The sequence below is a fragment of the Dufourea novaeangliae genome, unplaced genomic scaffold, assembly GCF_001272555.1.
Source record: "Dufourea novaeangliae isolate 0120121106 unplaced genomic scaffold, ASM127255v1 scaffold101, whole genome shotgun sequence".
NCBI lineage: Eukaryota > Metazoa > Arthropoda > Insecta > Hymenoptera > Halictidae > Dufourea > Dufourea novaeangliae.
This window is the reverse complement of record NW_015373989.1, coordinates 208,228-234,965: the sequence shown is the minus strand read 5'-3', so window position 1 is coordinate 234,965 and position 26,738 is coordinate 208,228. Positions and strand designations below refer to the sequence as shown.

The 26,738-nt window shown below is 37.0% G+C and overlaps 1 protein-coding gene across 1 annotated transcript in view; it reads left to right on the top strand.

Annotated features, from left to right (window-relative positions):
• LOC107187760 (kinesin-like protein KIF13B) overlaps window positions 1–26,738 on the top strand; it is a 171,967-nt gene that overhangs the window by 78,298 nt on the left and 66,931 nt on the right.

Below are 26,738 nucleotides of genomic sequence, written 5' to 3'. Positions count from 1 at the left end.
TCTTTCCCCGGTGTACACAGGGCAACGGCGGAGAATGGGGAGTGAGACTGAATTAATTTCACGGTAGAACGAGATTGGAAACTCGAGGAGAGCCCCGTTAGGCCTCTCTCTCACTCGACGAAGTCCCACGGCCCCGGGATCCGCCAATTTTCTCGAAATCTCGTGGCTCGGTTGACTCGTCGTGGGACAGTTTTATCGCGTGGAAAACCCGTGGAAAAATATAGGTCGAGAGAGTGCTCGAAGACTTGGTCGCTTATTACACCAGTCGATGTGTGCACCGATGATATCGATATCATTGTTTTTGTACAGGAACTCTGGAAAGGTTGATGCAGGTACAACGAATGCTTTGAATAATTGTGAAAAATACAGAACGAAGGGTAGAAAGGTGGAACTAAAGATTAACACTACATAGAACTACCAAAGCAGTCAAAATGACTGGTTAGTATATTCTTATATTGGCGATTAAAATATTACAACACTTTTTTTTAGATTTTTCGCAATTTTCATTGTAATATAAAATTGAAGAAATTAGTTAATTTATAAATTTAAATATTTTCAGAAGTTTGTCATGTTTATCGATCCGATAGAAACAGATATACGTTTATCGTCGGTAGTTTTAGTGTTAAGTGATTAGATAGCAGATTTTGTGCATTTACAGTAACTCCTCGATGAGTGTTCGAAGGCTCCTCGACATTAAGAAGGCAAGGTTACCAAGTGTAACGCTGACTTTTTAATGAGGTTTAGCACAATCATAGTGCTTGAAATTCTGAAATCAATGGGAATTGTTCAATGATCAGGAGCCTTCGAACATTCATCAAGGATTTACTGTACAACGTACTGGGTCTATGCTAACGTGGGACATTATCTTGCAAGGAAACTTCGGTACCCTGAAGATTTCGGTTTCTTTTTAACCCTTTATTTCCTGATGGTACTTTGTCGTATTAGTTATATTACAATGAAATGATGCCATGAACTAATATGCTTAGAATCTGGCTAGGATCTTACAAGTATTCACTATTTCTTTGAAGTCCCCTGGGATGATGCAAAATGGTACCAGCACTCATAGACACCATATTTAGCTATTTGAATAAAAAAAATATATAAAGTACAAGAAACTATGTTTGAACAAAGTTATTCAAGAATCTGGAATAAAAATTGCAGTAAAAAATTAACCATTACATAATCCAGGTCTTAAGAGATAGAATAGAAGCATCGGAAAATTGTTGGTTTTTGCTGATGTTCCGTTCTTCAGAGTGAAACTATCCCCCATTTTTCTGTATATTTTGGAAATTATAGTACTATACAGAGAACTCATTTAATGGGTTAATTGCTCTGGAATATCACGGAATTCAAGTTTTCGCTTAAACGATGTAATCGAGCAGCGATGGAAATTTCGGAAAACACTTCGTCCTGTTAGTCTGCGAATCGTTTCCCATCGATTTGCTGCGCGTCACGAGGAAGATCGACTCGCGAACCCGGTCACGTAGATACGGTGTAATGATCCTAGTAGGGACAATCGCCGGAAGAAGCATGCTTGTAACACTTTGTCGCTTTGTATCGGTGTAATTTTAAAGAGTCACTGTGGCGTTATGTCACCTGCAGCCCCTTCCGCTGCGTTAGGTGACGTTTTCCGTGATAAGATCAGAATTATTTACATACTTACATTGAATTATTTGGAATTACTTAGAATCACTTACAATTATTTAGAATTCCTTGGAGCTATTTGGAATTCCTTGGAGCTATTTGGAATTCCTTGGAGCTATTTGGAATTCCTTGGAGCTATTTGAAATTCCTTGGAGCTATTTGGAATTATTTGGAATTATTTGAAATTATTTGAAATTATTCGGAATTTCTTGGCGTTATTTTGAATTCCTCGGCGTTACCAGGAATTCCTTGGAGTTAGCAGGAATTCTTTGGAGTTACCAGGAATTCCTTGGAGTTACCAGGAATTCCTTGGAGTTACGAGGAATTCCTTGGAGTTATGAGGAATTCCTTGGAGTTACGAGGAATTCCTTGAAGTTACCAGGAATTCCTTGAAGTTACCAAGAATTCCTTGAAGTTACCAGGAATTCCCTGAAGTTACCAGTAATTCCCTGAAGTTACCAGGAATTCCCTGAAGTTACCAGGAATTCCTCGGAGTTACCAGGAATTCCTCGGAGTTACCAGGAATTCCTCGGAGTTACCAGGAATTCCTCGGAGTTACCAGGAATTCCTTGGAGTTACCAGGAATTCCTTGGAGTTACTAGAATTTCCTTGGAGTTATTTGAATTTCCTTGGAGTTATTTGGAATTTCTTGGAATTATTTCGATTTCCTAGGAATCCTTTGGAGTTATTTGCAATGGCGTGCGGGAAAATCTCTATGAATATAAATGAAAAAATGTAGATCCTCGACCTCTATGGAAACGAATACTGATTTCGTTAAGAAATAGTGGATTACTTATTGACGCATCTACTATTTGTTAACAATAAGTCTTACGATACGTATTATCAGTTTGTCGACTACTCACGAATGACGATAACATGCACTGTCAAGCACCTCAATTGAGCATGAATACGTCGTTAGTGCAAGTAATATTCAATTAATGGACTTCTAGTCGAAATACGGATTGTCAACAAAAAGACGATTAAAAGCTTCCGAGCATTAAGGTGCTACAGAGATGTGTTTTTTATTTTCTTTAGGAATAAATACTGGACTTGGTGAACCATACTGGATAATTATTAGTATATCTACTAAAATGAAATCGTAATTAATCTGCCTCTGTACAATTTTTTTAAATTCTGACCACAAACGGAGGTGTATACACCTCTCTTTTTTATGTGTCTAATTTAGACACCGTGAATTCGATTCATTTAAAGTGTACACGAATTTTTCAGCGAAAATAAAATTCTATTTTTCCAAAGTTTCTATATTATTCAGAAGTTAATTGAAATTCTTGATAGAAAAAAGAAAGACATTTCTGAAAATGCGAACATGCATGCAAATTCGCGGCACAGTTATCTGTAGTCTCTATCCATTCGTTCCACGATTGAATTTTCAGCAATATACTCTCTTTCGGTTCGAACTGAGTTCCAAGTCCCCAGAGTTAGTTCCTGGCTGTAGCCGGGGTTCAGATTCTGTTTCGGGGATAAGACCAGGATTCGGTCGTAGACTGATGGTCGGATTTAACTTGTGTACTTAGTTTTGACTTATATACCCAGGATTCGGTCTCGAGTCCAATATTCCAACACGGTTTCCGACTCAGTTTCGGTCTCAGATTGCGATGCGGTTCAGTTAATCCTAAACTGTGAAATCTCGTGTTAAGTACAGTAGTTCCCGCTTAATAGACGCATTTTTCCCCCGCTTAAATGACGCGATGTTATTCCCACCAGTTCCTGGAACTGTTTCCACCAGGCAATTTCTAGAACAAATATAGACATAGATTAAATTATTAGAGCCATCAGCATAAATTGACGATTTTAACTGTAGTTTTTATTGTTACATAAGCTGAGTTTAGTTTTTTTTTGTGTAGTCTCAGTGGATAATTGTTAGTTAAGAAGTATCTTTTATTTTTTTTTATTTATTTATTTTGTTTGTACATAAACACAGAGAAACATATTTTTCCCTGCTAATAATTGGATAACTGTACCTCCCTCGATAACTGTTGAAATTGTGACTTAAGGTTGTGCCAATTAAGAAGGTACCACTGTACTATCACGACTTAACAAAACACAAAAACTCATTGTCAGTCAATTATAAAACATAAACGACAAGATACAGTCCCCTACTTGGATATTTTCGTTTCCATTGCGATCTCGATTTCCCTCGGATCCCCTACAATACAAATTAAGATTTCGAATTTGTACCTGGACTGGAGTCCATAGTACCCAGAGTAGACCGTAGTGGGGGTCGTTAATGAATAATTATCTGGTGTAAAAAAACCTTGATACTGTGACGTTATTTCTCCACAAACACAGAAAAACATATTTCTCGTACTATGTCCCCTAGTAATTCGATAACTGTTCTTCCCTAGATAACTGTACTTTCCTCGACAACTGTTCGCAACGGGTACTTCAGCTTGTGTTAATTAATCAGATATTACTATACTATCGGGACACATCAAAACATAAAAACTTAGTGAAATATAAAGCAAAAGGAACTATATACAGCCTTCTACTCAGACGATTTCATTTCCATTGCAATTTCGACCTTCCCAACAATGCAAATTACGGGGACACGTCAGTTCCTCCGGACATAGAGACAGGTCGCGAAAATGGCGGAGGAAAAAGGCTCGTATCCGGCCACGCGAATGAACCAGTCAACGGCGGCATAAAGGAATAGAGGATCTTCGATAAAGAGAGAAAAGGGGGATCATCGCATTTAATCTTCGCTCGGAGATCGTCTGAAAGGCTTGAGTTCCTGGCCCACAAATTCAGCATCCTCCTTTTCGGTGGGCTCCTTGAACACGCTCCACGGTTTTCTCTCTTCGAGTCACGGTTCTTTCAGTCTTTTTCCATCCACCAGGCGACTTTTCAGCGCTGACTTTCAACCGCGAAACCGGAGCATAATTCCATTTAATCTGCATGATTCGAGTCGACTCGAGTATACAGGGTGTTAATTTTATCTCGAGCACCAAAATTATTTCCACTACTATTAAAAGTGAGAAAAAATGACTAAATAGGATGTACATGGTTTTAAGGCGTGCATCTGACGGTGATAAAAAAAAAAACACCGTGGTCATTTTAACGGGGTTTTCAAGGTTACCGTACTTTTTTTTTTTGCATATTAACATGTATTTTTTGTAACACGATGTGGTAGTCGGCGACAAGATGAGTTCAACAACCTCCACACCATGACCTTGAAGTGACCTTGAATGCGAAGAAATAATTCTTGAAACCCTCTTTCACAACTGCAACCTGAAAAGCAGAATTCAATATTGTAAATTCACCAAAAAAAAATTTGTGAGTGAAATATTGCGACGCTGGGTCCTAACGGGTTAACTTATCATGAATTTTTGCACAATTTCCATATTTCCGAATTAAATCCACCAGTTACACCGAAGTCAGTAATAATTTCAATTTTTCTTTACATTATATAGTCACATAATTCAGGCACTAAGGACTTAATCAATAGGGTGGGTGTAACGAAAAATTTTCTACCTCGAGGGAGAGAAATGAATCAACCGCTCCTCGAAGTTCCAGAATGGTTGACCCACATAGCGACAGACACGGTTTGAGTTGCTCGCTCGAATAAATTTCGTTTTCCGCGAGGGATGGTTCTCCTCCTCGCGGTATCGGAAGTCTCTCTGTCTGTGTGCGTCTTCTTATCGGCCCGAAAACCTGGGACGTTCCAGTTTCCGTGGGCTTTTCTCGAGGAACGATACGTAAACCGAAAGAGAGGCCCTCTATCTCGAACACCGCCGAGGGGGATTGAATTCTAACGACTTCGAATTTACCCCCCCCCCCCATTCCCTCGATTTGGTGTAGATATGGGGGATTTCGATTGGAAAAGTGGCAGTCCCAAGTGTGTCTGGTTTAGGATAATAAGGCTGGATCGAAGGCACTGGAAACGTTCTGTCGATTTTCTTTGGACGCCTTTTATCCAGAGCAGTTTCGTTATCGGTGAATACGGCTCTTCTAGGTGAACGTTTGCAGAAAGGGTACTCACACTGCCGTTCATACTGTGGGTGATCGAGTTACTTTAGGGCAACTTGAATAAATTTGACGATTTTAAGATTTTAGTTGTATGTTTTATAATTGCATGAATTGAGTTAACATTTTTTAATGTTGTTTTTAGCGGAGCATTGTTCATTTTGTCTTTATGGTCTTAATTATGTTACTGTTATTTTTTTATCGCTATTTGCATTTCTTCTTGTTCTACACGATTATTGTCCAGGCGTTATCCCCACCACTCGGAGGGGGGGGGGGACATGTCAAGCGGATACTTTGTTGCTCCTCCGTTTTTGTTGCCGAGGCTCGCGCTTTGGGCAGAAAATGGATTTATACGAAGGTCCGAAGCATTTCTCCCTATACGATTATTGTCCTGGCGCGGAACCGAGTTCAAGACGATAACCAAGAAAAGTCTATACCTGAAAACTGTTCAAATGTGGTCATTTGGAGACATAACAATAATAAGAATAAAAATAAAAATAATACATAAACATTACATAGGTGCTTAACCTAATAATAATAATAATAATAATAACTATTCTACCCTATCGTATAAAACACTATGCAATTCAGACTTAAAATTAATTATGTTAGGTGTGAAAATGTCAATCTTATCGTTCAAATTATTCGCCAAGGTGTTTATTGTAGTATAAGTAGTACTACAAAGTAACGTCAGGAAATAAAGGGTTAAAAATTATTCGAAATGAATATAGTATCTAAAAAATTCTATTTTAATTGTACGCTATTATCTCGATGGCTTTCTATTGGTTACATTGTGAACAATGTTAATCGTATATTTTCTTTTATCAAATGTAATTCAGTCTCGTCTACGAATTTTCTTCCATATTCGAGTAACATAACCTAAAATGGAGCCGTGTTTCTACCGCTTACGCATAATTGTACAATCATTTATTGATCACTTGTTGAAAGCATCGTTTGACCGTTGTTAGCAGACCAATTCATTTGATCGAGGTTCTACTGTATTTCCAATTCAGTCGAGTATTAATTCTCCCAGTGCAATGCATTATTGGTGTATCATTGAAACACGAACGATCGTTCAAGTTTCTCGACCGAATTCCAACACAGCAGACGTTCTCCTTCGGAACGGAAGGAAAGCACAAAAGGGCTGACATTTTCATGGCACTATTGTATCTGCAATTCAGTGAAGTATTAATCCTCGTAGCTGGCTATGTGTCATTGTCCTTGTCACAGGAACACGAACGATTGCCCAAATTTCATGGCTGAATTCCAACATGGCAGACGTTCCCTTCCTAACGAAGGGACGATACAAAAGGGGGCTGACATTTTCACGGTATTATTGTATTTGCAATTCAGTCGAGTATTATTTCTCGAAGGGCTGTGTATCATTGTTGTATCACTGGAACACAAATTACATATTTATCGCTCAAGTTTCTCGGCCAAATTCCAAGATGGCGGACGTTCTATATTTAACACTAGAATCAGCAAACTCGCCAAAATGATTGATTGCAGATTATTTGTTATTGTTGTATCACTGCAACATCAATTATCCTCCAAGTTTCTCTGCCAAATTCCAATATGCTGGAAATATTCCTTCCAATGGAGGGAAGACTCCAAAGACTGACATTTCCACAATATTATTGTATTTGCAATTCAGCGAAGTATTAATTATTAAAGACTTATTTCTCATTGTTGTATCATTAGAACACACAATTTCACAATTATGTCGAGTATTAATACTCACAAGGGTTATGTATTATTGTTGTATCACCGCAACATCTAAGTTTCTCTACCAAATTCCAACATGGCGGACGTTCTCCTATTAATAGAGTAAAAGTACTGACATTTTCACGATGTTATTGTATCTGAAATTCGGCCGACTATTAATTCTCGATTGGCATTGTATCATTGTTGTATCACACAATTTTGCAAAATCCAGTCAAGTATTAATTTCCTCAGGGTTGTATTTCATTGTCGTATTACCGGAACACCCGAAGTTTCTCGACAAAATTCCAACATGGCGGTCATCGTACCTGCAATTCGGTCGACTATTAATTCTCGAATGTCTATGTATCATTGTTGTATCACCCAATTCTGCAAAACCCAGTCAACCATTAATTCCCTCAGGGCTGTATTTCATTGTTGTATCACCGGAACATCCAAGTTTCTCGACCAAATTCCAACATGGCGGACGTTCCCGGTCTGACGGAGGGAAGACACAAAACGGACTGACATTTTCACGATACTAGGTGGTGTTCCACTTTCGTGGGAGGTGCGGCCCGGTAAATTGTGTTTCCTGAGTGATTCAGGGCCTGTGAATTTCCACGGGTGGCCAAGGACACGATTGGCACACGGCTCCTTTGTCCAGCCTGGCAGGACGACGACAACGTAGCGTCACGGAATTAGAATACAAATCACTGTTGCAGGGGCGATCGAAACCGGAAACGTTAGATATCGACGCCTCTGACGTGATTATATCGAGAACTGACATTGCTCTCCGTATTCCTATTGTCCACGATTCGATGTTATTGTCATGATCGAGATATGGATTTAGGTTACGTGAAACGTCCACGAAGTGTACGGGAATGGGTTTTGATATAGAGTAGACCGAGGCTAATCGAATCACAGGGCGAATCGACTCAAAATAAAAATTCGAAACATATATTTAGTTAGTTATTTAATGGGTGTAAACCCAGTATACATACATAACAATTAATGAAAATAAGATTAGAAACAGTTACATCAATGTATTATACAGTATGGAATTAGTCGCGATAGGAAATTTTTAATAAAATATTAACTAAGATTTAACAGTTCTTAGTGCTCTATGTAGGGATGCCTGTATTTAATCATGAAAGAAGAATATAATAATAATTTTTAGTTTCAACCTCAGGGCTAAGAAATTGACTTGGTTTACATTACCTAAATTTTACATCACTACCTTATCCTTACACTCCTTCCATACACTTTTCACACTCATTCTGTGGAAGGATTCATGAACGCGTTTATAAAAATAAATTTTACTTGTTTGTTAATAGACCCCGGAGGGTTATGCAAATATAGATTCTTGAGGATTTATATATAGAGGACTTAATCAAATAGAAATATTATATCTACCGTGACGAAAGCTTTAATAGGTTCGAAATGAAGTAAAATTTTCATTAAATTTGTTAGCATATTGAATTTTATACAGTTACTTATAAATTCATGTTATACCGTTTATACTGTAAATATTGAAGTACTGCAGCCTGTTTATTAATTTTACTTGTTGATCCAGTGGCGCTGTAATAAATGAACTTTGCATTTTACATTATGTATTTTATTACATTTGTAATTTTTTTACATAGCTTTTGTTGCATTTTATTCAAAAAATTACATTCACACGAGATACAAAAGAAAAATGTACTAGAATACCTTAGGAAATATCGTGTATATGAAATTTCTTCTTTCTTAAAAATCAAGTGCAAGAAGAAATAATTATAATCATCGAAGTGCGTTTTATTATGATCTATAAATACTCTTATTCTGTATTACCAATTTTTCCCTTCCAGTTACAGAAGACACTTTCCATACTACAATTATCTTTAATTGCACTATTTAATACAGTTCATCTTTTCTGTCATTATTCCATTAAGAACCACAGATTTTGGTGCAATTTATTCAAAGAATTCACACGTGATACAAGAAAATCTAGAATCCACTGCGTGGCATACTTATAAAACCGACTTCAAATTTTCAATTCTTATGTATTTTTAAAATAAAAACCACCCAAGTATGCCATATCTGAAATTGTATTAAGAAATAATGGTTCTCCTGTGAAGGATACATTGTATTCCCTACAAAAAAAATACATAGTTCCTTTTCTTTTATCCACAGTACATAAGAATTGAAAATTTTAGGGTGGTTTTATCGTTATGACACGCAGTATATCATAGAAAATATCACGTAAATGAAATTGCTTCTTCATTAAAAATCAAAAAACTGCAAGAGCCAATTATAATAATCGAAATGCATTCCATTGCGATCTATAGTCACTCTTATTTTCTATTAACAAATATCTTCACTTTCCTCATTACAAATTACCCTTAACTACAAATTGTAATTAAGTCCAATTTCTATTTCTCTGGCTTCTACACACAAAAAAAAATTACAAAAAGAAAGTAAGCAAAAAGACGTGTTTTTTTTCGTGGTCATCTTAATAGTGTGCAGTTTCCTTGTTAATTGCTCCCCGTGCCTTAATTTCTCCCGACGAGACCAAGAGCGGAATCGAAAACGGGAAAGGTTGGCAACCTTTGCCCAACCAGTGGTACGTCCCCTTTGATCCGTCCGACGTCCAACGAAGCGTGGGCAGACGAAGAGACGAGGAAAAACGACGGGGAAACGTGTGTATGTGCGTGTGTGTCGTCCCGTCGCCGGTTTCGTTCTATTTTCACCGAAACGAGATCGATACACGACGAATGTCCGTACATCGGGCGGCGCGGCGGTACAGCACGCTCGGATGACCGCATAACCGCATAGAAATGCACACTATATTGCACCAGGCCACGCAAAAAAAATAACGGTGCACTCTCACGTGTTCGATCGATCACAACCGTGGCGCATTTAGGGTCGTTTCAGACGAGACACTTCTGGATTTTCACTGGGGTTCTTACGAATTTTTGAAATATTCGAAGCATTCAAAGTACTCAAAGTGCTCAAAGTATTTAAAATATTCAAAGTATTCGAAGTATTCAAAGTATCCAAAGTATTCAAAGTATCCAAAGCATTCAAAGCATTCAAAGCATTCAAAGCATTCAAAGCATTCAAAGCATTCAAAGCATTCAAAGCATTCAAAGCATTCAAAGCATTCAAAGTAATCAAAGTAATCAAAGTAATCAAAGTAATCAAAGTATTCGAAGTGATCCAAGTGATCCAAGTGATCCAAGTGATCCAAGTGATCAATGTGATCGAAGTGATCGAAGTGATCGAAGTAATCGAAGTGATCGAAGTGATCGAAGTGATCGAAGTGATTGAAGTGATCGAAGTATTCGGATTATTCGAAGTATTCGAATTGATTAAATTTTTTATTGTACTGAATAGGAATCTGAACATAATACATTTAAAAAAAGAATAAAAAATGAAAAAAAAGTTGGGTCTGTTTAATATCGATACTTTTGTCTTGAAAATGAAAAGATACACCATATATCAGTCTCATAATATTGAAATGACCATTTAAGGTCCTGCTCGTTAAGCGTTTGCAAGTTTTAGACTTTCCAACTTTTTTTTGACGAGTTGCAATTTCTTTGACAACGTGGGGAACACGTTAGAGGGTGGACGCGTGTCCTCCAGGGCTCAGCGATGTCGGAACGGTGCTCGAAAATCCAGTCGCGGGGTCACGAAGTTGCGTACGCTAATTAAGAATCTGGGTTAATTACGTGGCGAGCGGCGGAAAACGAGCCGGGACCGAACTTCCGTGCGCTCGGTTTCTGCTGGATAGAATCCCGGGTGGAAAAACTTCTTTTCTCCCCGCCGAAATCGAAGCTGGCTAATGGAACTTTCGTAACGTGAAATGAGTCTCGTCGAAGGATTGCTTTTAACGCCGCGGATCTCTGGTCTGAAGGGCTCGAATTCGAGAGGAAATTAATTGATCCGTACAGCACGATACGTAACGAAATGTAAGAAACTTTTAGGATTTTATTATTACTTGTAACTACCGTTGGAAATATTACTGGAGATCGATTAGTTGAAGGTTAACGAAAACACCTTTGTACAGACGGATTAACTCCATCTACAGTAAATCGCCGATGAGTGTCCGAAGGTTTCTCGACTCTGACAAGGAGTTATTCCCAGATGTAACACTAACGTTTTAATGATGTTTAGCACAGTGAGAGACCTTGGAATTCTGAAGCCAATGATATCTGTTTCACCTGTATATGTCATTAGTTTATGAAATATTTAATGTTCAGTGCTGGGGAGACTCCGAACACTCATTAAGGATTTACTGTATATAGAGTTTATCATATTCAAAATAATAGAAAAATTTCATTAGCACGTTGAATGTCATAGTTTCTATTTTCGGTACCATTTTATGATAAGATTCATTTATTTTAGGTCTTTGTTATTAACTCTTCAACCAGTCAAAAATCGTATTTGTAAAATCTTAAATGTCTCTGCTTAAAAAAAATGTAATATTTCTCATTTCAAAATTCGAGGAAAAAAAAACGAGCAAATCGGAGACAGATTGCTGGCAATTTCTAGAACACCTATTTCCCTCAATAACTGTCGCAACGTGGACCGAGCCAGCGCCAGTTAACACTTTGACTGCAACGTCAGCCACGTACACTGCAAAAGGCTGGATTATTTAAATACCGTTACCAAATATTTGCATAAAATTAATATCACAGTATAACTTGAAACAAGACCCAACATCCTCTATTAACTGAACGTTCATATTTTCGACGATTTATGATTTAAAAAAAAAGTGTGTCTGGTTATGTACTGCCTTTTCCACTGTGTCAGTCAACATGTTAAGTGAGTACTGCTCTAATACAAAAACGTGATCTCAATTTCTGTTCAATTCAGTTCAACAAACTTTCATTCGAAACTCAGTTACCTCTACATACAGTAAATCCTCGATGAGTGTCCGAAGGCTCCTCGCCACTGTCAAGGAGGAGGTTCCCAATTGTAACGCTGACTTTTTAATGATATTCAGCACAGTAATAAAGCTTGAAATTCCGAAGCCAATGATATTTGTTTCACCTGCATATTGCCATTAGTTTATCAAATATTTATTGTTCAGTCCTGAGAAGCCTTCGAACACTCATCGACGATTTACTGTAACACTTCTATCACACTGCCTTCTATTATCTACGTCATTTTTTCTAAATTCACATAAAATCGCCATCAACCAATAGTAGAGAACAGAATCTTTCGGCTTACGAAGCTGCAGAAACGAACCGAATTTTCGGAAGAATTATTATTTAATATTCTCGCGAATCGATCAGTCACGGGGCGGGGCTTAGACGGAGGGTTCTTTTTCAGTGAAAAATTTCATTTAACGCCCGACAAAAGGGGAATCGTCCGATCCCGAAGCTCTCTCGAGCCTATAGATCTCGTGGGGTGGGGGAGAGACGCAAACGAACGGGTTCGCAGCTTACGGTTATTCAGCCTTGGACGGTCTTGCCGAGGGTTTAAAGCCCATCCCCGTCCTCGATCTCCTGATATTAAAGGATTTCCATTCGACGATATGGGATGACCCGTTGGATGCTTGTGGAAAAATCGGGCTACCGAGAACGAGATACGAAAATCGGTGATATTATGCAGTTTTTTTTTCGTTTTTACTTTTTATTCGTGGATCGATGTTGATACGAGCCGTTTTATTCTGCGAATGGTGCTAAGTCCACGTTTTCTTGTTTGTTGATCTGCAATTTATGTGCGTTTATCTGTGACCGTAGCTAGAGATGAACCGATCCAAGTAAATTGCAAGTAAATAATCGATACTTTCGTTTTGATACAGAGTATTTTTAGTACCGATACATGTTGAGTATCGAAAAAAAAAGTATGTACTCATATCGAATGGAGCGAATAATCGATATGAAAGTTGATGAATGTGAACTTGCTGTCGTTCAGTTATATTACTTTGTTAATAAATGTTCATTAATAAAATATATCTTCGTTAGAATCAGAGATGGGCAAATTCATTATTTAGATAAAGAGTTTCGAATAACGAATAAAGATAAATAAGTACTTCGTCTTTTGAGAATTTTTAATAATTGGAATTTTTAATCGTTTAAACGTGAAAAATTCTAATTTTTATAACAAAATAATACTTCTTCCTGAACGAGTCGACATTTGGCAAGTAATTAATTAATCTCATTAACATTTAAAGCTTAGGATGACGTCCTTTGATACTACAGGTTTTCACTATGATTACTTGTTTAAATTTTTTATTATAAAAATTTGTGAATTAATCTGTCACGAATAGCTTATATATATATTTTAATCTAGCGATAGACAAACGTATTTCTTTAATTTCATTTTAATTTAATTCATGGAATGTTAATTTTTTTTTATCATAAGATTGCCAGAACACTAAAATCGTCGGAGGAGACTTTAAAGGAAAGAGAATATGTGCAGAAATATTTTTCCAGTGGTGATACTGTACTATGTGTTTGTACAGAGTATTATTTGGGTTATTAAAAGCCAGTAAATTAAAGGAGACAATAACAGATAGCCTGTATCGTGTTCATTAAGGAGAAATATTTTATCGGGACATAGTGTGTTTAATATTTCCAGAACGGAATTACCCTCATACGACGTGTGAATAATTCCGATTACTTTTAATCATCAATGAGATTGGGTATTATCTAGAATGCGTTCGTTTACTATTTTTAAAGCAGCATTTTATCTTTTTATTTCACATTCGTCCACTTATAATAATAAAAAGAATGTTGAATTAAAAAGAATATTAACTTCCTACGAGTATTAAACAAAATCTTAATAATCTGTCACATTGAAATGTAAACATATTTTTGTTTTCTACTGAGTGTTCCACATGATTATTTGGTATATAATAATATTTTATTATTTTATACTTGTTAAGGAGCGTAGATTATAGTTACTTATATTTTGGTTTTAGAAACTTTCATATTTTATTTCAAGTACCATCGATATTACCGATTAGGATCTGAAAGGTGACATAAAACGTAATTTTATAAACGTAATGAGAAAATGTAATTTTATGAACGTAACGTAAACTTAACAGCAAAACGTAAACTTACAATTGTAATTTAACGAGAAAACGTGATTTTACCCTATCGGCTGAATACCACCAATTTACATAAAGCGTAATTTTACCTCATCAGTGTGTTATTAGACAACACTTGCTATTCTTCACGGAGACACGAGAAAGTTTACTGTAACTGTACACGATTAAAAATGTGGAATGGACGAGAATGAGTCATTTAGAAAACCTTCGTTGCCAACGCACAATGAGTCACGCCTAAAACTCACCTCGAGCGGAATGTGTAATCGCCAGTTAAATAACCATTCCTCCTTCATTTCACATATTTCAATTATAAATATTTCAAAAATTAAAATATTTTAAAAAAGTTCATTGCAGTGGACGCCTATTTCGTCACTTTATTGACAATCTTTGGAACATTTCTGACGATCGGCAGTACAAACAGTTTTTAAATGACATCTGTACATTAGAAAAACGGTGTTGCCGTGACTACTAGTGCCGTTATTTATCGTCAGCAAACACATTGTTTATAAAAAAATAATTTAAAAAACTGTGTTAAATAGTTTCAAAACGACTATTGGCTCCTGATTTTATCAGCAAGAAAAGAGATTTTATACAACATATCAAAAATTTGCAGTGACTGGGTTAAATTTTTATTAAAGTTTACCGAGATTTTTATTTTCTGTCAAATTTTATACAAACCTTCATAAGACAAACAAATTTGTACTTAACTCTCATATGTATCCATTAGTCCAGAAAAGTCTGTATACACGTAAACATCCACAGTCTAGTAATAACACTTACAGAATTTTACGAATACAGTAAATCCTCGATGAGTGTACGAAGATTCCTCGGCACTGACAAATCCCCAAGTGCAACGCTTTTTATTGAGGTTTAGCATGGTGATAGAACTTGGGATTCCAAAGTCAATAATATTTAATTCAGCCTCCCTATGGTAATTAATTAATGAAATATTTAACGTTCAGTGCAGATGAACCTTCGAACGGTCATCGAGGATTTGCTGTATTAATTTTCACCAGACATTCCCTTTCCCAAAGACTACGATTCCACGTCGAACAATCTAATAAGAACAAAAATAAGAACGAAAACAGGTGGAAAGAAATCTCCATTCGAGACGAAGTAAAAAAACATTCAGCTTCATCTTGTCGATTCCGAGGAGCTGGTCGTTCGAGATTCCGCTCGGTGTTCTTTGTGCCCAAGCGCGTTCCAGGAGTGGCTGGCAGAGTTCATCCGGAGAACAATGCCAAAGACGTGCTTGTATGTATGTATTTTAAACGGAGTTCAGTGCACCGGCCCAAAAAGAAGCCTGTGTTCGCCCCGAGGGGAGCAAGATGTTTCTCTCCCCAAATGTCTCTATCTCTTCTCTTCGCTTCTATCTCTATCTGTGTGCACACGGAAGTGCCAGTGGACGCGCCGGTTGTTTGCCTTTGCATCCATCAAAGTCTCGCCCCGAAGTGAACGGCCCTTTTTGCATAGATGCATCGGGTCTCCCCCGATTGAATCCGTGTAGAAACAGCACGGGGAAAATTCAACGGGTATTTATCCACCGGACGTCCAGCGACAGGAAAAGACAGACGGTGAAAGTGAGGAATCAGATTTTTTTTTGGTTTGTCCCTGATATTTAGTTTCTCTGTTTAGTTTTTATGTTCTTCGATTTTTATTCGTTCTGGTTTCAACTTTACTGGTTCCTCCATTCCCGTGATTTTTACTCTTCATTTTGTTGAATTTTTAAACCTGCTTTTCTCGATTTTTAGTTCCTGTTTTTTTTTCGACTTTCAGATCTTGTTTTTCTCGATTTTCTGTTCTTGTTTTTCCCGATTGTTTGGTCTTTCTGTTTCCCGGGTTTTTAGTTCCGTTTCTTCTTGTTTTTTGATCCTTCTGTTTCCCCCGATTTTTAGTTCTAGTTTTCTCAGCAATTTCGGCTCTTTTGTTTCCTCGTTTTTTAGACCTCGTGTTCTTCGATTTTTAGGCTTTCTATTTTCCTCGATTTTTAGTTCTCCTCTTCCTCGATTTTTAGCTCTCCCCTCCCTCGATTTCTAGACCTCACGTTTCCACATTTTTAGTCTTCCTGTTTTCCTCGATTTTTAGTTCTCCTTTTACTCAATTTTTAGCTCTCCCCTCCCTCGATTTCTAGACCTAGCGTTCCCAGATTTTTAGTCTTTCTGTTTTCCTCGATTTTTAGTCCCTCTGTTTTCCTCGTTTATTCTTTCTGTTTGCCTCGATTTTTAGTCTTTCTATTTTCCTCGATTTTTAGTCTTTCTGTTTTCTTCGATTTTAGTCTGTAGGCACTGCGATTGGTAGCCAACGCTACCGCGGGAACTCGACCGGCAGTCCCAGGTTGGGGTTTTTCATTAATATCTTGTTAACAAAACCTCAAATAACATTTTTCCTAAGGAATAAGTTGTTTCAAATCATCCCAGGAACCCCTCATTTCCGAGAGTCAAAGTTATTTTGGGACACCCTGTATATCATAACACTTATTATTAATAATAGTTCCTTGGTTGATCGTTATATCTCCTAAACCTATTAAACAGCAGCCACAGAAATGTGTTAACACATCAGTCAAAGTGCTAAAAGGAAGAACCAAACGTAATTCCCAGTAATGGCGGAACATCCGTCGAGCACAGCGTCAAGGGTCTCTGACAAGATGGCGGCCGTGGATGACCGCCAACAGGCGAGCAACGGCCGTTCTCCCCCATGAAGGAACTTCGACGTCCTCGTGAATTACGAGCTAATTGAATTGGACCGTCTCCAGGACAGAGTACGAATCCTTAGAACGGTCTATCACTCGTGTCCTTACATCAGATACCATCTCCACGATAGTGAATTGCAGCCCGAAAGGAAACGGTCCGAACTCCGAGGATATTGTTGACTTTGTCGCAGGGATCTTAACCACTGCCTAACCCGAACCGTAACACGGGTTACCCAGTGACGGTTACTGTAACCCGTATCAGAGTTGGGCAGAATTTTATTCGAATAATACACAGTGAAAAGCAGCAGTATCTAAGGGTGTCTTTCTGAGCTTTAAACAGTTAATAAGATTAAATAATTGTTCGACAAATGTCGATTTATTTATGGAAAAGTATTATTTTATTATAAAAATTAAAATTTCCACGTTTCAACAATGAAAAATGACGAAATACTTTTTTTTTTTTTTATCTTTTATTCGTTATTCGAAACTTTTTATAATGAGCCCATCTCTGACCCGCAGTAACCATGAAGGAATGGGTTACTAACAAGGGAAGGCGCGGAAGTGTCCCCCTATGATTTTGATGAAACTTTGTATGTCTGTTAGGCAGTAAAAAATAAGGGATACGTATTTTTTTATCGGCTGAGACGCGACTTTAAGGGGTGAAACCACCCCTCGAAGTTTCAATCCGAAATTTTTTTGTTATAAACAAATTATATTTTGGACAATTTGTTAGCACCATATTGTTCTACATAAAAAACCGTAAACCTCGTTCATTAGAAGTTTTCATGTATCTCCTCTGGGTTTCGGGATAGTACTTTCGGGTCGAAACTTCGAGGGGTGGTTTCACTCTTTAAAGTCGCGTCTCGGCAGATAAAAAAAATACATATCCCTTATTTTTTACTGCCTAACAGACATACGAAGTTTCATCAAAATCGGAGGGGACACTTCCGTGCCTTCCTCCGTTAGTAACCCATTTTTTCGTGGTTATTTCGGGTCAGAGATGGGCAAACTCCTTATAAAAAGTTTCGAATAACGAATAAAAGATAAAAAAAAAACTATTTCGTCATTTTTCATTGTTTAAACGTGAAAATTTCAATTTCTATAATAAAATAATACTTTTCCATGAATGAATCGACATTTGTCGAACAATTATTTAATCTCATTAACTGTTTAAAGTTCAGAACGTCACCCTTAGATACTGCTGCTTTTCACTGTGATTTATTCGAATAAAATTCTGCCCAACTCTGCGCTACAGTAACCTACACAACAGAACCAAACCCGGTTTCGGTTACGATTAGGATCTCTGCTTCGTCGCGAGGGAATCATGAAAACAGATCGGTGAATTACACGTGGAAACCGTACGGTTACGCGATTTCGTTCACGGACCTTCCTGTATCTATTTTCCAACGATGGCGAGAGAACGAACCCGACGTTCGCTGCCGTGTGAAATTGGACGGGTTTCAATTTCGTACGAAATTCGTAACGAATTCGTTATGAAATTCTGTTAGCGAGGTTCGTTGACGTCTCTTGTGCTCCTGAGTTAATTAACCCGGTGAATGCTGTTTTGTACGGTTATGATTTCCTTTCTGGGTATTGTGATTTTGATATATACAGGGTGTGCCATTTAAATCAATCCACTCGAATATCTCCGACATTATTGATGTCTCCGGTATTATACCGGTACTTTCGGTTGTACCTTCGTCCTATACAGGGTGTAACAAAAATGTTGTCCAACCCGGAAATGGGGCACTCGAGGGGTGAATTGGAACAACTTTTTCCTTAGCAACAATGTAGTCTGAGGCTTCGTTATCGAGATATTAACGAAAAACCCCGACCAATCAGAGCGCGTGTCTGCCAGCAGAGTTCCCGCGGTAACGCTGCCTACCAGTCACAGCGCGTAGCCACCGCTAGCGCGGGAACTCGACTGGCAAACTCGCGCTCTGATTGGTCGGGGTTTTTCGTTAATATCTCGGTAACGAAGCCTCGGAGAACTTTTTCGCTAAGGAAAAAGTTGTTTCAAATCACCTCAGGAATCATCTCTTTCAAGGACTTACACCTATTTTGGGATACCCTGTATAGATAGTCATATGACTAACCAAAATGTATTTTTTATTTATAATATAACAAAGAATGATCATTGGATTACATTGTTGTTAAGGAAAAACTTGTTCCAATTCACCACCCGAGTGCCCCATTTCCGGGTCGGACAACATTTTTGTTACACCCTGTATAACCCTACATAAGCCCCTACCCTTATAGAAACCGTATAATACCGGTATTTTACGTTTCGGTAGAAGTCCTTGCGTAGGAGGTGGCGTATTCCCGTGAAAGAGCCGACAGTCGCGTGCATAGATCATAGATCGCCATGCGTGGCGGGGGGATCGATGCCACGGCGGGTGGTCCGCCGTCGAGCGTGGACCCGTAACACCATAAATCCGTCGCGCGCCGGTGCAGGCCTTTAGCTTAACTGCACCTGACCTCTGACCTTTCTGCTGCGCGGAATTTTATTGAATTCTCGCCTCCTCTCTCACCCTTTTACAGAGGATGTGAAGAGGGGTTGGCTGAACTGGTGAACGATTTTCGGCTGGATTGTTTCCGATTTAATTCCCCGGTGCTGCACAGTAGTCTGTATCGTGTTTCTGGACCTAAAAATGTCGAAAAATGAAAGTTTTCGTTTATTACTTTTGGGTATTTAGAATAGGAGAGACTAAGGACAAACGTAATAATTTTTCTTTAGAAAGAATAATCAACAGATTAGGAGAAGAAGGACAGGGAAGGAAAGACAGTGAGTTGAAATTGATTTTGATCAGAGTTGGGGACTACTTTCTTCGAATTGACTGACAAGTTTATTTACGGAGGACTGTCACTTCCAGTTGACGAAATTATTTACCAAATGGCGAGTTTTATTTCGAAATTACGAAAACTTTATCACGAACAGATGATACAAGTAACGATAAGAAGAGTATATAAATAGAAATTATATAAAAGCTTTCAAACCTAATTGTTATTTCATAAGTCTTATGAAGGAATTCGTGACTAACTTCACTTTCTGGTGCATTTTAAAAGCTCATCAGGTGGATGTAAATTGATTTTCTTATAACTTGTATTTTCTGAGATACCAAGATAATCTTGAATTTTTCGAGGTAAGTGCATGCTTCTTTTAATTCTAGGTTGTAGCTGATAAAAAGCCGAATTTAACGCCCTAGAATAAGGTATAAGGGAAGAAACTTCGTTGACATTGAAGAAACGCAAGGTTACCTTGATATCTCAGAAAATATAAGATATAAAACATTTAAATTGCACCCATTCGACGAGTCCCTTTAAATGCAACATAATCAATTTAAAATGTTTTGTAATGGAACGAATAAGTAAGAAGTCATTTTAGATAGTAGTTCTTATTGGCTGACTCTGTATAGTGAAAAGTAGAAGTACATATTTAAGAGCGTTATTCTAAACTTTAAACAATGAATGAGACTAAATAATTGTTTGGTACGTTTCTATTTATTTAAAAAGAAGTACTCTTTATTATAAAAAATTGGAATTTCTACGTTTAATCGATTTAAAATGGCGAAGCATATTTTTTTTTCATATTTTGTTCCTTGTTCGAAACTCCTTATCAAGATAATGAATTTACCCATGTTTGATTTAGATGTTTCCTGTTCGAAATTGATAATGGTGGGTTCTTTATCAATTTTGAGTGGTTTTGTTGCAATGTGTAATTGAATGAGTCAATTAATTTGTAAATATCTCTCGAATTGATACCGATGCATTTTCACAGACTGAGTGACGTTTATAGCAATGAATGATATATAGTTAATTCAATTGACAAATTTGTGAACATGTCTGTGAAACTGATACCATTGTATTTTTAAAGAATTGACTAATCTTTATTGCAACGCGTAGTTGATTGAGTTGACAAAACTGTGAATACGTCTCTCGAATTGATGTCAATGCATTTTTAACGAATTGCATGACATTTATTGCAATGTGTAATTGAACGAGTTGATAAATTTATTACAGTGTTCCCTGTCTATAGGGTGATCCCAGTAAATACAGGTTACTTTTATATCTTCTGTGAGAGGAGGCAGTTCTAAGGGATGAACGAGAAATAGAAAAAAAAATTCTTCTTTGTGATTGCCTTCTGCCATACTATCAATGCCAGTATGAAAAGTAGTAGGTACATAATCGGTTGAAATATAAAAGAAGACCCGCGACAAACAGGTCTTATTGAGCTGTATACATTATTCCGTTTGATATAGGGTCGTATACAGTCGAGTACAGTGTCCACCCCAATAGACATGTCCGTACATACTTTCAGTCATCTGATACAATACACTGGGTGTCCCAGATATAAGTTGAAAAAGTTTGATGGCAACTAGGGGATCTCAAATGAAAGGGGAAACGTTACTAAAAAATAGAAGCAAATTATACATGGCCTAACAGGCCAGTTTTAGTTCGAATTATAATGCAACAGATAATATTGAACTAAAAAGAAATTTGGACCATTTTAAAATTATAATTAGTTTCAGTTACTTAAAATTTTATTTTAATCGTACTGTTCCTTAAAAAAATATCCCTTACTATTATTTGTTAATATTTTCATAGCTGACATAAATGTTACTAATACTTTTTCATAGAAAACATTTGCATAGTAACAAAAATTTTTTTTCATTTTGTACGGGGGTCGTTACATTCTGTGACGCATCAAAGAAGAAATAAACGCACACATAGAACAGTTGTCCCAATAAAAAAAAAAAGAAAAGTTTCACAATATTGTATACGCGCGACATTTAAATTAAAAATTCCTGAAACTTTTCGAACATGGTAGTAGTTTAGATACATAACGATCAAGCAACATTAACACTAGAACTACCAAGCAAGTCAAAATGACTTGTCAATACACTCTTACAACGACGATTAAAATGTTATGACGATATATTTTCTCAGATCTTTTGCACCTTTTATTACGATACGAAAGTAAAGAAATTAGTGAATTTCTAAATTTCTAAATTTTCAAAACTTTTTCACGTTTATCCACCGATTGAAGCAAATATGCGTTCATCGTCGGTAGTTCTAGTGTTAAGATACAATTTCTTTAATTCGATTTTAGCTTAGACCAAGTTTAATGCAAGGAACAATAATGCAACAATTTATTGGGAATTGTACGACGGTTAAGAAAAGAATGAAATTCCTACCTTTGCTGTTGTCTTAAAAAATGTCATTTTGTATATAAATGCGCAGCCTACTTATCAGTGAGAGTGTAAAGGGTTAAGTTTACACTTCGTACCAGACAGAAGACAAGATTGCTCGCTGGGGTTCTGTCCTCTGTTATCTAATCCGTGGTATTCGCTGATCCAGCAAAAGAGGGGCCGCATGAATCCTCGCCAAGCGAGCAGAACGATTGTTGCTTGACACGACGAATTCCGCTGATGAACCGTGAAAAAATCAAGGAGTGTCTCGTTATCGCGTGGAATTCGACGCTTACGCAGAAATTTGCGTGCGACTCGATGCTTCCTGTGTGCTCGCGTGCGGATCGCATTCCAACGCCTCTGAAGGCCTTTGAAGATTTCGAAGTTCTCGGTAATTCGGAGCCGCATGCGAAAGGGGAACGAACTGGAATTTTGAAGTTTGTTTTACTACGATTGTGAACTTTGACGCAACTTTTAATCGTTGGTTGTTCTTCGAATTGATTAATTTTCTGTTGATGGAAGACACGTTGTATTAGAACAATTATTCGATAGAGGAACGTCTGATAATTTTGTTTGACCCTCTAACGCCCTGATCCTTACATCGTTATTTTAAAATTATAAGACTGATGTACAGGGTGTATCATTTAAACCGACACGCTCGAATATCTTCGAAATTATTGACGATATTAAAAAATTGTTTCAGAGAAAAGTTCTATGGTATCAGGGGGCTCACTTTCTGATGTAATTTTTGTCTATGCGGACGTGTATAGGTCATTTGAAGGTCAACATTGTTTTCTTTAATAGGATTGTAAATTTTTTAATGCACTAATTTGCCATAGGTGGCGTAGTAGTTTATTTAGGGAATAACGAGTAGCATCATATAGTGGATTCAAAAATATACACGAAATATACGACGAATACAGACTCCTCTCGATTATTGTCTGGGGCTTGTTCTACACGATTATTGTCCAGGCATTATCTCCACTATTGGGGTGGTGGGGATAGCGTAGAAACTGTCATACTTTGTTGCCCCACCACTTTGGTTACCAAGGCTCGGGCTTCGAGCAAGAAACGAATTTGCGAGGGTCTGAAATATTTCTCCCTATACGATTATTGTCACGACGTGGGTCCGACTTTGTGACAATAATCGAGAGGAGTCTGTACTCCCTTTAGAAAGCATCGTTTGACTTTACCGCAACAGGTTATACGTGTTAAAAAATAATACAGGGTGGCCCAAAAGTCACTAGACCATTTAAAAATAGAATACTCTTTTATACATTAAAAATTCACATTTATACTTTTATAAACAATAAATATGCTTCTTGGAAATTATTACTTGGAGTCTGTACTCCCATTAGAAATCATCGTTTGACCTTACTGCAACAGGTTATACGTCTCAAAAAATAATACAGGGTGGCCCAAAAGTCACTAGACCTTTTAAAAATAGAATAACTCTTTTATGCATTAAAAATTCACATTTATACTTATATAAACAATAAATATATGTACTTCTTGGAAATTATTTCGGGACGATAATTGGGAGGAACCTGTATCAATATCGAAATCTCCGCATATCTGTTTGCCTCGTATCCATTATCCAACGCTGAGAATCGTTGAACAAACGGGCGCCACTAGTTTCTAAAGAGCCCAAGCACAATGGCTCGTTTGCGCAGACATTGTACACGACCCGACGAAAGCAAATAACCACTGGGAAAAGGGTTTTAGCCGTTTCGCAAAGATTTTCCGGCACTAGCCCCGTTTCTTTTCTTTCTCTCTCTTTCCACCCCCTAATTCTCTAACATCAAAGAGGGCGATAGTGTCTCTGGAAGCGCGACAGAAGGCGCGAGGTGCTTTCTCCGATTCGGTCTTTGTCTCCTCTGTTTCTGTCCTCTGTGTGTCAAGTATCTGATCTCACGTTCATCGTCGAGAGGCTTCTGGCCGTGCGCCAATCCTACAGACTAATATGTACTCGTTTCGTGTTGGTATATCTGGCTTGTACTCGGAAATTGAACCCTTCCTGGTTCTTTCGACGATACCAATTACATATTGCACCATTTTCGCTTTGCTTGGCCAACGGCCCCGCTGAACATTTGTTTCAGGGGTTGCAAAAGAAAGCTGCACTCGACTGAATAACAAATACCAGGGTGATTCGTAATTGTTTTTGTTTGAAGAATTTATTTTGAATATATTCAGAATTTTATTTGAATAATACACAGTGAACAGCAGTCAGACACGTGATAACAATTTTAAACTGAATTTAGTAAACATGTAAATTATTCGTTTTCTTTGAGTCGACGTGAGATACTGTTTCGCTGGTATTAACAGTGAAATTTAAATTTAAAGAATATTTTAATTATTTTAAAGAATAAAATTCCTTTTGTACCTGGGAAAATATTATCGATAAAGTAATTCTTGAGAGTGAAGCCGTAAAAAAATCGTATGGACATGGGTTAAATCGTTATTTCAAAATTATGTGACTGATATATAGGGTGTACCATTTAAATCGACACACTCGAATATCGTTGAAACTGTTGACGATATTAAAAAATGTTTCAGATTAAGTCTTCTGATCGCACACAAAATGCACGTTCACAAACTATACGACGTAGCGTTTATTAAATCACGTTCATAACAAATTCAGTCCACAGTTAATTGATTTTGAACATCGATGATGTATATTCAATTATTGGCTTCAATTCGCCGATCGAATTGCAATTGAATTAACCGTTCGTAACCCAGACGATCGATGGAATTGCAATAGAATTAGCTGTTAATCATTCGAACCGATTAACTTTCTCCTTTCTGTAAATCTAGAAAATCCACAATCTAGTTATCACCATAATTAACCCTCGAACGATTAAGTCGATTTTAAGATCGTACTTGATAAGGTGGATTTTATGGTTGTACTTGATAAAGTAGGTTCGGATCCAACTCGAGCTCTTTTTTGCTATTTTGATAGGGTAAAAAAGAAAGTTATTATCTTGAACTTATATTTTTGTTTACTTATATAATAAGGAATGATAAATAAGATATATAACATAAGTATTAAATGTTTACTGAATAATAAAAAATATTCTAACACGGGAATAATACAAAAATAGTGAAAAACAGAGCGGGGACAGCACAAGGGAACTATAATTTGGATCGTATATGACTCCGACCTTACCATTGGAGGGTTAAAGATACTATTTATATTGTTACCGATCAAAGTGTGTGACACTAAAACAAATGGAAAATTTTTAAACGAACAGGCTTCACTAGAATATTTAATATAAAATAACTTATCACAGTAGTATCGAATTTATTTAGAGCCCATTTGTTTTACGTATTCAGGTTGAACTTTCGTTCGATTTCTTTCTCAAAATAAACTGAAATTTATTCAGGAACTAGTAAATAGAATCTGCATCGATAGCTACGGTTCGAAAGAAATTCCCCTCGAACTACTCTGGGAAAAGGAACAATAAAGAAAAAAAGTTCAAGGAAACTCTTTCTGAGCACGGTATCACGCAATTATAATGCTGCATTTAAATTACACAGCTCTTAGAAAAAGCTCCCCTAACATGGTATTCCGTCCACGTTTTCGCGTCGCGAAATTTAATGAGTCTCGACTTCTTCCAGAACGATTTTTCTGTTTCGGTCACGATATGGTAAAATTTAAATGATTGTATTTTCCATCCAGAAGTGGTTTCTGTGCTTATTTCAGGAATTCTGAACGCGCTGCGGGTGTTTATGCAAAACACCTTCCGGAAAGTGATATTGAATAGAAACCTGTTTCTTTTAGTGACTTTCGCAGTATCAAATTGAAAGTGAAATATAAAATTTATTGCAGTCTGTTAATTGTTCTATTGGATTTTACAGAATTTGTGTGCAATGTAAGCAGAGTTGGGCAAAATGTAATCAAATTAGAAGATCGAAATCACAATTACAATGTAATTGCAATGTAATTGTGGGATAATTACAATTACTATTACATTATAATTAACTATACTATATTTACAATAAAAATTACAATGTAATTGTGAAATTACGATATCATTGTAATTGTAATTGTCCCGCAATTACATTGTAATTAGATTACATTTTACCCAACTCTGGATGTAAGTGGATGGAATCAGTAGTCTAGGTAGGAATAATGCAGACAATTCTTTTCTTCAGGCGTCACTCCGTTGATTCTTTTATCATCGCTATTTTCTTTTGTCCAGGCTTTTCAGACAGATGTTCTTTAGCTATTGTCATCTAATAATTTTTAATTTAATTTCTATTTAGTTTGAGCATTCAGAAGAATAATTAATATGTGGTCATTTCCTTTCTCTTTCTTTCTTTTAGAGATTTCTCGTTGACTATCAAATGGTGTCTTTAACATTTCAGTAATAATATAGCAAACTTTCAGACAGATTTCCTTCAACCATTATTGTCTAGTAATCTTCAATTTAGTTTCAATACGTAATATGTCAACTCATTTACTTCTTAAAGGAAAGAAGAAAATAAA